Source organism: Cervus elaphus, chromosome 28 (genome assembly GCF_910594005.1).
Source record: "Cervus elaphus chromosome 28, mCerEla1.1, whole genome shotgun sequence".
Classification (NCBI taxonomy): Eukaryota; Metazoa; Chordata; class Mammalia; order Artiodactyla; family Cervidae; genus Cervus; species Cervus elaphus.
Genome location: NC_057842.1, coordinates 16069782 through 16085043, shown reverse-complemented (window position 1 = coordinate 16085043; position 15262 = coordinate 16069782). Strand labels below are relative to the sequence as shown.

The 15262-nt window shown below is 43.4% G+C and overlaps 1 long non-coding RNA gene across 1 annotated transcript in view; it reads left to right on the top strand.

Annotated features, from left to right (window-relative positions):
- The first annotated feature begins 85 nt into the window (after positions 1-85).
- The window catches only part of LOC122685439, a 30370-nt gene continuing 15193 nt past the window's right edge, over positions 86-15262 (top strand). The window contains exon 1 of the long non-coding RNA XR_006338389.1: positions 86-221. This is a non-coding gene — a long non-coding RNA (uncharacterized LOC122685439). The remainder of the gene's footprint in view (positions 222-15262) is intronic.

Genomic DNA, 15262 nt, shown 5'->3' with positions numbered 1-15262 from the left:
AAATCAAGAGGAAGAGGATTTCTCGTTCTGCCGGAAGGGGTGGGGCCGGGTGACGTCAGGCTCCAGCAGTGGGAGGGGCGTGAGGTCGGCCTGGGGCGGTTTGGTGGCCTTCCTGCTCCAGTCAGGGCAGAGCCGCCGCCTGTGGACGAGGGCGCTGCTGAGCGCCAGTTCTTGCTGTGGTCCCGGAGCTCGACGTGAGACCTGAGAGAAGTCGTCTGCCTGTGAGTCCTCTTATGCTTGTCTGTCAGCTTCTTTGAACCACGCTGGGTTTTCTGTCCAGCGGGCTAAGTGGAGACCCTGGACATGCAACTGTGTGGGTTTTGGCTGGCTACAGGGAAGAAATGTCAGATGCCACTGGAGACTCCAGTCTAGTCTGGATTCAGGTGATATCTCTCGAAAGTGAAGGGAAAGTTCCCTCAGTCGTGTCCGACTCTTTGCAACCCATTAGACTATATGGTCCATGGAATTCTCTAGGCCAGAACACTGGAGTGGGCAGCCTTTCCCTTCTCGATGGGATCTTCCAAACCCAGGGATCGACCCAGGTCTCACTCATTGCAGGCAGATTCTTTACCAGCTGAGCAACAAGGGAAGCCCAAGAATCCTGAACTGGGTAGCCTGTCCCTTCGGCAGCGGACAGGATTCCTGACCCCGGAATCAAACCAGGGTCTCCTGCATTGCAGGAGGATCCTTCACCAGCTGAGGTATCAGGGAAGTCAAATATCTCCTAAGGCCAGCTATTTATTGTACGATTACCCTAAAGAGTCTTCACAGGATTAAGGTAGCAACCTACTAAGGTAGCAATCAATGTCCTTATTCTAGAGAAGAAAACTGAGGCTCCAAGAAGGGGGTAACTCAGGTACTGCAAGGAAGTGTGTACCCAGACAGAGCCACACTTCCTGCTGTTAGAACTCGGGGAGGCCACATGGTGGGGCTTGTCCGTGTGACAGGGGCTAAGACACCCATACTGGGCACTGTGGGGACCTGACTTGGTAGTTGCTATCTGGCAGCTCTGAGACTCAGGAAAGCAGTTTGCATTGAAGAGAGGAAGGGCACCTCCCTTCATGCACCCACTGCACCCTCTGGGTATTCCCTCACCTGCCCCCTTTCTCTTGCTTTGTGAGCAAATTAGAGTCATGGTCATGTGACCACATTGGCTGTCCACTGCTCATGGGCTACCAACTGGAGCTGCCACAGGAGGAGCCACGAGCCTTGGCCAGGGGGTTCCTCTCTTTCCTTTGCACCCATGGGGGCCCTCCTCCACACTTGCACACCAGAGGCCGCTTCTGAGTCGTGCAGGGACCCTCCCTCAGTTTGCAACAGGTTGTGTCCACTGCTGTCCTTTCAATGACTCCCTTGAAACTCAGCTCATGAGCTCCTTCACCTGCGTCGTGGCCCACCTGACTGCCACGGGAGGGACAGAGCTGACTGTGACTCCAAAACTCAGATCTGACAGCTGGGAATCTGTGTATAAAGGACCTGATTACTCTCACCATAGAGGCTATAGTAGGCTCCAGGGATCCAGAACTAGGGCTTGGGCCAAAGTGACTCCACAGGTGTTTTGATGCCTGGGGAGGCTTCTGACTATAGTGGGGCTGGGGCGAGTCTCCTGAGGTTCTAAAGGCCCACTGTTTGCAGGTTCAAGGTGCATAGGGAAGAGAAGGTGGAATCCTGCCCTGGTGGTGGTCGCAGTTCACGGTTGAGCAAGACAGGCAGGCAGGTCCCAAAAGCACCTGAGCTGCCTTCATGAGGGAGTGGTGTGGGGGCAGAGGAAGAGAACCACGTCTGCTCCCTCGTCTGGTGCCCAGAGCAGGTTGTCACCAGACTAAACACTTACCACGGTGATGACGGTCACTGCTGTCTGCAAAGGGTTTACACTGGCACGTGTCTTCCTCTGATTGGTCAGGCTGTCTCTAAACTACACTGGCCATGGGCATGGCCTCTCCTTGGAACTTCACGTGTTTCTTCTCTTCCTTACTAAACATTCATTTTCAAGAGGGTTTTGGGGTCACAAGGATGTTGGGTTTTCTCTAGCTTTGTCTCATGAGGAACGTTTTTCGTTTGCTGGTGTGGTTCTTTTTTCCAGCTCTCTTTCTTGGCTTATTCTGTGAATTTGCTTGTGCCAGAGGAAGAGTTCAGCTTCTCCCTTTTGGCTGAGATGTCACACTTACAACAGCAAGGCCTACCTGGGGATTCTGACCACATTTGCCGAAAGGGCTTCGTTTTCCAGATGACATCTTGAAAGTACCTACACTGTCCTTTCAGATACCCAAAGCCTACTTCAAATGAAATAAAAACAAGAATTCTCAAGTTTGGTCTTACAATATGTGGGGAGTCAGAAAAATCCCCTGGGGAAGGGAAAAGCTACCCACTCCACTATTCTGGCCTAGAGAATTCCATGGACTGTAGAATCCATGGGGTTGCAGAGTCTAACAAGACTGAGAGACTATAGCTTTCACATTCAGTTAGAAGAAAATCCAGTTTTCTATCATTTCAGTGATTGGCATTGATTGGGGACACGGAAGGGATGGGAAGAAATGGAGAAGGAAGAAGACTATATGTTGTCAGGGGCCGGGAGTGAGGGAGGAACGGGAAGTGCTTGACATGAATCCAGGCTTCGCTGGGAAGTGTGGTTGATAGAATGAGAGGGTCCGAAAGTAGACAGTGGGGATGGTTGCACAGCATTGTGAAGGCCTTAATATTCCCAAATTGCCTCAGTTAAGGTAAAATTTATTAACAAAAACTTAACAGAAAAAAATACATAAAGCCATTAAAAAATGACCAGAAAGCTACGCACAAACCAGTTGAAAAGACCCTCAGGGGAAGGGAACTCAGTCTCCCCTGGGTGGGGAGCGAGTTGATGGCATCCACGGGGAACACACAAGGATGGAGGCTGCAGAGCCAACTGTGCCCCTGGATGTAGTGTTGCCAGGAAGGGCTCTAGGTCTCTGTCCAGAGTAGGGGCCTGTTCTCCCAGCAGGGGTGGTCAGTCATTGTGGTCGTCTGGGTCTTGGGAAGGAGCCAGGGAAGGCTCTCCCTACAGAGGTGGTAACTCATGCCCTGAGTCAGGTTCTCCTGCCATAAGCCTGAGCAGAAACAAGTGCACGTGGAGGTGGACATTCTCGCTGAGGGGGTGGGACATCAGTGCCTGGGGCTGGGGGTCCTGCAGGCACAGAGGTCCGATCTTCTCAGGATGTTGGCCAGTACCCAGCTGGCCTGGTGTCTTTGGGAGAAGGCGGCTCGTGTCTCAATCTCCCCTCAGTGGATGCCTGGGTCCTGCACGTATAGCAACCCCCTCTGTGGGGACAGGTCTTGGAAGTGGAGCCTGGTTGTATTTGAAGGTCAGAGCTAGAGCCGGAGGAGAAGAAAAGATGACCCACAGGTCTGCCTAGTCACGTGCCTAACTGGGCACTAAAGCTTCCCAGAATTTCCAATAGAATACCCAGCATAGGATGCCTTCTCTGACTGCAGTCTGCAAGATGGTGTGAGGCCAGTCTTTGCTCCAGGCCCAGCCTCAGCTCTGGAGGACTCCTCCCTGTGAAGCTCAGCGCCCCTCCCCCCCCACACACATATGTTAGCAATATAACATAACAAGGAACTATCTCAGAAGTGAGTCTGAGTAAGCACAGACCTTAAGTAACAAAAGTAGAACTTAATATTTAGTGAAACATAACTTTGTTTTCTTTTTGGAGAACTCATTTTGAGGGTATTAACACAGTAGACACGTAAGGCTTTAACCCATCAATAAAAATGAGGTCTGTCAGGGAGCCGGGAAAAGCCAAGAGGCCGTCTTGGATTTCCCATAGGCCTAGCTCTTTGATTTTTAGCTGTTGTTTATTTATTTTTAATTTCCTGATTTAAGAGCAGACTATCACCATGTTTTTTTTTAATACTTTTTTTTCATTTATTTTTATTAGTTGGAGGCTAATTACTTTACAATATTCTAGTGGTTTTTGCCATACATTGACATGAATCAGCCATGGATTTCCATGGATTCCCCATCCCATCCCTCTGGGTCTTCCCAGTGCACCAGCCCTGAGCACTTGTCTCATGCATCCAACCTGGGCTGGTGGTCTGTTTCACCCTTGATAGTATACTTGTTTCAATGCTGTTCTCTCAGAACATCCCACCCTCGCCTTCTCCCACTGAGTCCCAAAGTCTGTTCTGTACATCTGTGTCGCTTTTCTGTTTTGCATATTGGGTTATCATTACCATCTTTCTAAATTCCATATATATGCGTTAGTATACTGTATTGGTCTTTTTTTTTTTTTTTGAATTTCCATATAAACTTTTTATTTTTTTTTATTTTACTTTTTTATTTTTTTTTCCATTTTTCTTCCTTTACTTATTCATTTATTTTTTCAGTGGGTTTTGTCATACATTGACATGAATCAGCCATAGATTTACACGTATTCCCCATCCCGATCCCCCCTCCCACCTCCCTCTCCACCCAATGCCTCTGGGTCTTCCCAGTGCACCAGGCCCGAGCACTTGTCTCATGCATCCAACCTGGGCTGGTGATCTGTTTCACCATAGATAATATACATGCTGTTCTTTTGCAACATCCCACCCTCACCTTCTCCCACAGAGTTCAAAAGTCTGTTCTGTACTTCTGTGTCTCTTTTTCTGTTTTGCATATAGGGTTGTCGTTACCATCTTTCTACATTCCATATATATGTGTTAGTATGCTGTAATGTTTTTTATCTTTCTGGCTTACTTCACTCTGTATAATGGGCTCCAGTTTCATCCATCTCATTAGAACTGGTTCAAATGAATTCTTTTTAATGGCTGAGTAGTATTCCATGGTGTATATGTACCACAGCTTCCTTATCCATTCGTCTGCTGATGGGCATCTAGGTTGCTTCCATGTCCTGGCTATTATAAACCGTGCTGCGATGCACATTGGGGTGCACGTGTCTCTTTCAGATCTGGTTTCCTCAGTGTGTATGCCCAGCAGTGGGATTACTGGGTCATATGGCAGTTCTAGTTCCAGTTGTTTAAGGAATCTCCACACTGTTCTCCATAGCGGCTATACTAGTTTGCATTCCCACCAACAGTGTAAGAGGGTTCCCTTTTCTCCACACCCTCTCCAGCATTTATTGCTTGTAGACTTTTGGATAGCAGCCATCCTGACTGGCGTGTAATGGTACCTCATTGTGGTTTTGATTTGCATTTCTCTGATAACGAGTGATGTTGAGCATCTTTTCATGTGTTTGTTAGCCATCTGTATGTCTTCTTTGAGGAAATGTCTGTTTAGTTCTATGGCCCATTTTTTGATTGGGTCATTTATTTTTCTGGAATTGAGCTTCAAGAGTTGCTTGTATATTTTTGAGATTAATCCTTTGTCTGTTGCTTCATTTGCTATTATTTTCTCCCAGTCTGAGGGCTGTCTTTTCACTGTATTGGTCTTTATCTTTCTTGCTTCCTTCACTCTGTATAATGGGCTCCAGTTTCATCCATCTCATTAGAACTGGTTCAAATGAATTCTTTTTAACGGCTGAGTAATATTCCATGGTGTATATGCACCACAGCTTCCTTATCCATTCATCTGCTGATGGGCATCTAGGTTGCTTCCATGTCCTGGCAATATAAACAGTGTTGCGATGAACATTGGGGTGCACGTGTCTCTTTCAGATCTGGTTTCCTCGGTGTGTATGCCCAGCAGTGGGATTGCTGGGTCATATGGCAGTTCTAGTTCCAGTTTTTTTAAGGAATCTCCACACTGTTCTCCATAGTGGCTGTACCAGTTTGCATTCTCACCAACAGTGTAAGAGGGTTCCCTTTTCTCCACACCCTCTCCAGCATTTATTGCTTGTAGACTTTTGGATAGCAGCCATCCTGACTGGCGTGTAATGGTACCTCATTGTGGTTTTGATTTGCATTTCCCTGATAATGAGTGATGTTGAGCATCTTTTCATGTGTTTGTTAGCCATCTGTATGTCTTCTTTGGAGAAATGTCTGTTTAGTTCTTTGGCCCATTTTTTGATTGGGTCATTTATTTTTCTGGAATTGAGCTTCAGGAGTTGCTTGTATATTTTTGAGATTAATCCTTTGTCTGTTGCTTCATTTGCTATTATTTTCTCCCAATCTGAGGGCTGTCTTTCCACCTTGCTTATAGTTTGCTTTGTTGTGCAAAAGCTTTTAAGTTTCATTAGGTCCCATTTGTTTATTTTTGCTTTTATTTCCAATATTCTGGGAGGTGGGTCATAGAGGATCCTGCTATGATTCATGTCGGAGAGTGTTTTGCCTTTGTTCTCCTCTAGGAGTTTTATAGTTTCTGTTCTTACATTTAGATCTTTAGTCCATTTTGAGTTTAATTTTTGTGTTTTGTATCACCATGTTTTAAGGACATCAAGATAGCAAAAGTCTAACCATGAGGGGTTATTTTTTGTAGAAGCAGAATGACCCTTGTCTACATGTACCATAACCTTAAATAATGTTTATTGCCTTTACCAAAGTAGCAAAAAGATTTTAAAAACAAACATAAACCACTTAAAGGCAAAGAAATTTATAGTCTGTAATTGAAAGCTACATTTTAAGAAAACTTTGTTCTCTAAAGAGAGAAAGAGCAAATTCCAGTCTGATACCAGCTTACTGTTAATAACAAAATTTGTTTATCTGTTTAATCTTAGAACGTCTTTCCCATAAATCTTGAAGAATTAGCAGTATTCTAAAGAAGCCATGTTTAAAATCTGATTCTATTGCGATTGACAAAGAAACCTGGTCATAAAACTTTAATATGATAACTAGAATTAGAATTGACCATATTTTATCATGATATATGAGATCTATGTGAATTTCACATAATTTTAGGATATCTGTATTAGTAACATCAGCCATGCAGTATAACCTGAAAAGATTTTTTTTTTCACCACTTTGGCAGTACTTCCCATGTAACTTCCCATGTCCAATGAACCCAGGTAACTTAATAGCTCTTTGGGATGTCTCAGGAGTCCTCTGAAGCATCCCACAGACAGCTAAAAGTCAAGTTATTCAGGAAGTTTTGTCAATAAATATCCAAAGTGTTTATAACATTCAGTCAGGTAGGATCATATGTTTTGTGAAGTAATAATTATTTAATTAGCCAAAGTTAACAAAAGATTTCAAAGATAAATATAAAAGAGATCAATAAGAGGGAAAGAAAAACTTAAATCTATTATTAAAAGCAGTTCAACATCTGAAGAAAGTATGTCCTCTTAACAGAGAGAAAGGCCGAATTTAAGTTTCTGCACCAGCTTACTTTAAACTTATTTAGTGAAAGGGAAGTGGCTTAGTTGTGTCTGACTCTTTGCGTCCCCATGGACTATAGGCTGCCAGAGTCATCTGTCCGTGGGCTTTTCCAGGCAAGAATACTGGAGTGGGTTGCCATTTCCTTCTCCAGAGGATCTTCCCAACCCAGGGGTCGAACCTGGGTCTCCCACACTGGGCAGACACTTTACCATCTGAGCCACCAGGGAAGCCCCTGAAACTCATTTAGGTAAACTTAATTAAATTGATTTTAAACTTAGTCCTAACCATGCACAAAACTTTTTTTCAGGGTCCACCTTCCACAAACCTTTCTGTAACAGCCACCTGTAACTCAGACCTACTTTGTTTTCCCTTTATAAAATGTAATTTTATTTTTTTATATCTTCATTATTAAAAACACACATCCTATTTCTTATTAGATTAGCAAAAAAATTAATACTAGATATTTAATATTAAATATTTTCCAGTTCACATGGATCTGAAATTTATTTGTTTACTTTTTCTTGTATTTAGAATTGCTTGATTTGTAAGCACTTACTTTTCTTTAGGCCAATTAAATTAGAACTCATTTATAACTTCAACAGTGTTATCAGGAAATAAGATATATACTGAGACATACATAAATCCAGACAGACTGACAGAGATCTTATAGTCTTCTCTTTGAGATTTAAAATATCTCTTTGACACACACATACCCCTTTTTTTCTTTGCTTGAAGTTCTGAAAGGTTCTTGCTGAACCACACGAAAGACGCCGGGATTCTTGGCTGCCGGAGAAGAATTCAGTTCCGAGCCAGAGAGGAGGCTTGATCACTCAGAGATTTTGTGTAATACAATTTTATTAAAGTATAAAATAAATAGAGAAAGCTTCTGACATAGACATCAGAAGGGGGCAGAAAGAGAACCCACCCGCTAGTCTTTAGCTTGGTGTTATATAGTTACTAGCAGTCTGTTAATGAAAGAAAGGAATATCTTAAAACTCAGAGAATGGCACCAGGCCCCTCACCTGTAAGATGTATTTTGGGATAATCGGCACCAGGCGAGTCAACAAGGGCCATAAAACGATTGACTTGAATCTTGTAGAAAGGCAGATTACCATACAAATTGTTTCCTTTACGTGGATTAGGAGAACAATGTATGAGGGTAAAATACACGTTTGGCAAGTCAGTTCTGAGCCTCTAGGCAGAACTTACTTGAAGTCAGACACTGGGGTAAATGCATCATTAACATAGCTTAAGACAAACATTTCCATAAGAAAAACGCATTGGATAACTCAAGATTTGAGAAAAGTTAAGTTTAGGCGGAACCAGGTGTCATTATGGCAACACAGTATTTTAAGAGAAACCTCTTTTAAAATTTGTATAGAGAAGGGGAAAAATATATATATAATACCAGTTTGTTTCCTCCTGCCACTTAAGACAGAGATAAAAAAGTGTCTGACACTTGCAGCCTCTGTCCTCAGTTTGGAGACCCTTGGCCTTCCTGCCTGTTGCCCTCTCAGTTCTAATTTCCCTAGGCTGAGGTCTCAGGCAAAGCTGGCTGTGTATTTCAAGGACATGGAAAGGGTTAACTTCAAGCTTTTCCCTGGGCAGGTTTTGGAACAAGCTAGTTGCTTTTAATTGTATACGCAAAAATAATTGCTTTTGTATTTTCCAACAAGAAAAATTTCTCTCACTTCAGAAATCAGCAATCCGCAATCACACACTCACAATCATTCAGTGGCTATCACGATGCCTCCCTTCTCCCAAGTCCCCAGGTCTCCCTATATGATGATCCCTTCCTGGGAGCCGAAGGAGGTGATCAGTCTCCTTTTATACCCATTGGGGTAGGTTTCTGCCTGGGGCCTGGCCCCAGAGCTTTACCTTATCCTGTGGCCATTCCTGGTGAGTTGGTCCGTCCCTTCAATGAGTCCACTGGGGCTCAGCCATCCGGAGAGTCGGAACAGCAGATGGAAAGGGAACGCAGAATACCATTAGGTGGCGTGCCTCCTTGTTCATCTCGGGGTTCCTTCACTCTGGCCCAGCCGAGCCACCAGTTGGATGGCTCCAGGGGCCGGCGTGGTTGGAGTTTCGCTGGGGTCTCCAGAAATGTTGCAGAAACCAGTACTCGGGAGACCAAGCACCACATAAGGAGAGTTGGAGAATTCAGATATTATACTGGCGGGCCCTGAGAATTTAACGCTTCAAGGTCTGAGTCCCAAAAAAATGGATTACAAAGTTTTTATAGACAGACTGTAGTGGGCAACACTAGCTGTTAATAGGCTGATTTAAATTAAGGGGTTTCATGCGCACGGGAACAGTGGTCAAAATTGGGAGGGGATTGCCTGGCCTGGACAGGCAGGATGAAGCAGATTTGGAGGGGCTGGGTGATTGCAAAGACCAGGACAAGGGTGAGTGAGATAAACTCCAGTTGCTAGTATTGAAGGTCCCAACTCTGAGACTATGTACCTATGTGATCTAGACTTTGCAAGGGGCCAGCTGAGTTACGGAGAAGGAAATGGCAGCCCACTCCAGTGTTCTTGCCTGGAGGATCCCGGGGATGGCGGAGCCTGGTGGGCTGTCGTCTATGGGGTCGCACAGAGTCGGACACGGCTGAAGTGACTTAGCAGCAGAAGCAGCAGCTGAGTTACAGAGGGAGAAGGAGAATGTGGTTATGTAAAATTTTAGCTTTTCCTCTTCACTACCATGGAAGCCCATATATATATGTACACACATATCTACATGTAAATATACAATATTTAGTGTGGTTTTTTTTTCTGTCTCATTTCACTGTATGACTGACTATTCATCCACATCTCTACAAATGACTCACTTTCATTCCTTTAATGGCTACATAATATCACACTTACTGCCAAATTCAGACTTAAATTGAAGAGTGGGAAAAAACACTAAAGCATTCAGGTATGACCTAAATCAAATCCCTTATGATTATACAGTGGAAGTGAGAAATAGATTTAAAGGACTAGATCTGATAGAGTGCATGATGAACTATGGATGGAGGCTCGGGACATTGTAGAGGAGACAGGGATCAAGACCATCCCCAAGAAAAAGAAATGCAAAATAACAAAATGGCTGTCTCAGGAGGCCATAGAAATAGCTGTGAAAAGAAGAGAAGTGAAAAGCAGAGGAGAAAACAAAAGATATTCCCATTTGAATGCAGAGTTCTAAAGAACAGCAAAGAGAGATAAGAAGGCCTTCCTCAGCGATCAGTGCAGAGACATAGAGGAAACAACAGAATGGGAAAGACTAGAGATCTCTTCAAGAAAATCAGAGATACCAAGAGAACATTTCATGCAAAGATGGGCTCAATAAAGGACAGAAATGGTATAGACCTGAAAGAAGCAGAAGATATTAAGAAGAGGTGGCAAGAATACACAGAAGAACTATACAAAAAAGATCATCATGACCCAGATAATCACCGTGGTGCGATCACTCACCTAGAGCCAGACATCCTGGAATCTGAAGTCATGGGGGGCTTAGGAAGCATCACTATGAACAAAGCTAGTAGAGGTGATGGAATTCCAGTTGAGCTATTTCAAATCCTAAAAGATGATGCTGTGAAAATGCTGCACTCAATGTGTCAGCAAATTTGGAAAAATCAGCAGTGGCCAGGGGACTGGAAAAAATCAGTTTTCTTTCCACATCCAAAGAAAGGCAAATCTGAAGAATGCTCAAACTACTCTAAATTGCACTAATCTCACATGCTAGTAAAGTAATGGTCAAAATTCTCCCAACCAGGCTTCAGCAATACGTGAACTGTGAACTTCCAGATGTCCAGGCTGGTTTTAGAAAAGGCAGAGGAACCAGAGATCAAATTGCCAACATCTGCTGGATCATTGAAAAAGCAGGAGAGTTCCTGAAAAACATCTATTTCTGCTTTATTAACTATGTGAAAGCCTTTGACTGTGTGGATCACAATAAACTGTGTAAAATTCTGAAAGAGATGGGAGTACCAGACGACTTGACCTGCTTCTTGAGAAACCTATATGCAAGTCAGGAAGCAGCAATTAGGACTGGACATGGAACAACTGAGCAACTGAACTAAACTGAACTGAAAATCTGCTTCCCTGCTCTCCGGTGCTGAGTCAGTGAGTGAATGCGTGAGAGTCACTCAGTCATGGCCGACTCTTTTCAACCACATGGACTGCACAGTCCATGGAATTCTCCAGGCCAGAATACTGGAGTGGGTAGCCTATCCCTTCTCTAGCAGATCTTTCCAAGCCAGGAATTAAACCGGCGTCTCCTGCATTGCATACAGATTCTTTACCATCTGAGCTATCAGGGAAGTCACTAGTACAAGTAGTGTAATAAAGCAAGTGTTCATACATGGGTAGAAATAGATACATTTCAAAGACAGAATCAACTTTATGTTTCTTCAATTCATGGCTGGAGTTGGTGGAAAAGGAAGGAGCCAAGAATGGAATTGTTGCTTGGGCCTGAGAAGTAAGAAGCTGTGACAACTCTTGGGCGAGGAATGGGAGGGGCACCAGAAACAGAGCAGAGGCGGAAAGTCATGCTGTGGGCCCGGCGGACACTGAGGCGTCTCTCAGACTTCAAAAGGAAGATGGGAGGTAGGCAGGGGGAGGTGAAAGCTCAAGCTGTATCTCTGAGCACCATTCCCTTTACAAAATTAGGTCTATGAAAGCAAAAAGTATTAAGACCTTCCATGTAGTCAACAATCCGTGTACACTTTACAGTCAGCCCTCTATCAGCTCAGTTTAACTTCTGTGGATTCAAAAACCCTGTGACATTTCATAGTATGTATTTATTGAAAAAAATCCAGGTGTAAGTGGACCTGTGCAGTTCAAATCTGTGTTGTTTGAGGGGTAACTGTGTTATAACACATTTTGTTTATCCATTCCCCCTGAAAAAGGTTTTGGTTGCATCTCCCTTTTCGCTGTTAACAATGATGTTATGAATATTCATGTAGAAGTATCTGTTGCAGTCCCTACTGGCAATTCTTGTGGATTTGGACCTAGGAGCAGTATTGCCAGGTCATATGGTAATTTTAACTTTTGGAGGAATCTGCGAACTGTTTTCCACAGTGGTCACATCATCTTCCATTCTCCCCAGCAAGATGCAGGGTTCCAGTGTCTCCACGGTCTCCCTCCACTTGTTAATCCTGTGCAGCCTTGTTCTATTCTGTTGTTTCTGATCTTTATGTTGAAGCTTTCTTAAATATGAGGTGGTTTCTCATTGTGGTTTTAAATTGCGTTTCTCTAGTGACAAACAATGTTAATTATCTTTTCATGAGCTTAGTATAATCAACATGCAATAAAACTTACTTTAGCAGTATAGTTTTATGATTTCTGACAGATAAATACACCCAGGTACAGCCACCACAGGCAAGATACAGAATGTTTCTATCACCCCAAATCGTCTCTTGGCATTTTCCCAACCACTTTGGTCAACACCAGGCAGGCAATTATCTGCTGGTCTCCAGAGATTAGATCTGTTTTTTGAGCTTTTCATAAAAATGGGATCATGTGTTTTCGTTTGTGTCTGACTTCTTTTGTTTGGCATAGTATATTTTCTGTTGTTGCTTTTTGTTTGTTGTTAAATTTCCTTAATATATTTCTAATAATCCTCAGGTCGTTTCAAGAAAAGGAAGTGTCCCCATTTGTAATAACATTTATCAGAAATATATGGATACCACTATTTTTTTATGCTGTCTGTGGCATTCGTATTTAATTTTTTTTTTTTTTTTTTTTGGCTGCTCTGGGTCTCAGTTGTGGTCTGTGACATATAGTTTCCTGACTAGGAATCGAATCTCAACTCCTGCTTGGTGAGTGCAGAGTCTTAGTGCCAGGACCAGGAGGGAATTCCTGGATATTCATATTTTTATTTGCTCTCTCTCTTTTTCTTTTTAATCATTTGACTTTATCATTTGTTTCAGGACTGACCATTTGTCAAGCGACCTGAGTATCCGGGGTATATCAGTAGAGTCTCTGCATGGCAATTGAGAATAGAGCGATTGAGAGAGAGCATTAAAAATCTTTTCTTTTTTTTTTTTTTTTTAAATTTATTTATTTATTTTTTCAGTGGGTTTTGTCATACATTGACATGAATCAGCAATAGAGTTACACGTATTCCCCATCCCGATCCCCCCCCCCCCCTCCACCCGATTCCTCTGTGTCTTCCCAGTGCACCAGGTTCGAGCACTTGTCTCATGCATCCCACCTGGGCTGGTGACCTGTTTCACCATAGATAATATACATGCTGTTCTTTCAAAACATCCCACCCTCACCTTCTCCCACAGAGTTCAAAAGTCTGTTCTGTACTTCTGTGTCTCTTTTTCTGTTTTGCATATAAGGTTGTCGTTACCATCTTTCTATTTAAAAATCTTTAAAACTGGTACATCTATACATTTGGTACTGCAGTTTAAAAGTATCCAGTGCCAGGACTTGCCTGAGTGATGTCCCCTTTCATGGAACCCATTTCTTTAATTTGCCTTTAGCTCACAGGTCCCAGAAATAGTTCTAAATATTAATCCAATTCTCTGTCTCAAGCTAATGTAATCCAGGATATCAAGCTAATAATTTGCAGGTTATTCCTCTTAAAATATCAAGGGATGTTCTCAGGGAACTAAAAGAAAGAATTCCAAATTGTGTATGGAAGCACGAAAGAGCCTAAATATTCAGTACAATCTGAGAAACGAAGCCCTGATATGGACACACCAGGCCTCGTGAAAGCTAATTAAAGAACCAGAAATTTGTATATAAGAGGGGGTGATGTCTGAGTCTTCCTTTTGGTCCTCCCACTGAGTGGTCTCGAAATAGGCAGGAAGGGGAGGCGAGTCCTTTTTCCTAGGTCCCAGAGCCTATCCAGGCCTGTTTCTGCCCCATTCTGTGCTGTATCAGTCCTGCATTGAATCCTTCCTGTGTGACGTCTCAGTGCATGACCTCCATGTGATACCAGCCCATGGGCTTTATATAGCTAATTTTCAATGTTGTTCATCCTTGTGCCATTCTGACACTCAGGTACCTGTGGTTTAATAGACCTCCCGCTCCTGGGAGCTCTTTGGCTGGTGGAGCCAAGGAGAACTCAGGGAGCAACCCCACATCACACTGGAGCCTGGACCAGAGAGAAGGTCCTTGCTAGGAAGGCTCCATCCGTGCTATTGGGGGGGTTGGAGTTATCACCTCTGATTGTGCATCCCCTGGTCCCTTGGTGCAGGCCCCACTGTGAGATCTGGAAAGGACGTGGCTTCCCTTCATTACACAAAACTAGTATTTTTTTTTTTTTTTGTCCTGGTCCTCGTCCAGTCCCATTTCGCTCCCAGGTTCTACCCTGGACCCTCACCCACAGGATTAGGAGAGTCTGGTTCTAGAGGAGATCATACAAGAAGAGGCTCCTGGAGACACTCCAACCCCTTGGCCCAAGCATTTCCTTGGAGTTTCACAAGCCTGGGAGGAGATCCTGGGTCTGTGTCCATTTTACTTGACTACGTTGCGCCTCAGATCATTGTGTGATTTGCCATGGGTCACTCTACAGGTCAGCGGGTGAGCTGGGATTTGAACCCAGACTCTCTGTCTTGGAGTCCATGATTGTACAGGTGTTTCTGCTTTTCGGTTAAATTTATTTCAGGTTATTTTTTTTTGATGCATTTGTATATGGGACTGTTCTTGTCTCTCTCTGATGCTTCATACCCTGCTATCTTGCTGATATTAGTTTTAATAGTTGTTACTTGGTGAAGTTTTAAGGGTTTCATATAAATCCTGTCATAGTCGAATAGTGACAGTGTTACTTCTTCTGTTCCAATGCTGATGCATTTTATTTCCTTTTCTTGCCTGGTTACTCTGGGTAGGACACTTCCAGTACTATGCTGAAGAAAGTTGGTGAGAGTTTGCATCCTTGTACTATTCCTGATCTTTTAGGAAAATCTTTCACCTTTTCACCACTGAGTCAGATGTTAGCTGTGGGCTTGTGGTATATACCCTTTAGAATGTTCCTTGTATAACCACTGTATTGAAAGATTGTATCAAAATTGATGTTACACTTTGTCAAAAGCTTTTTCTGC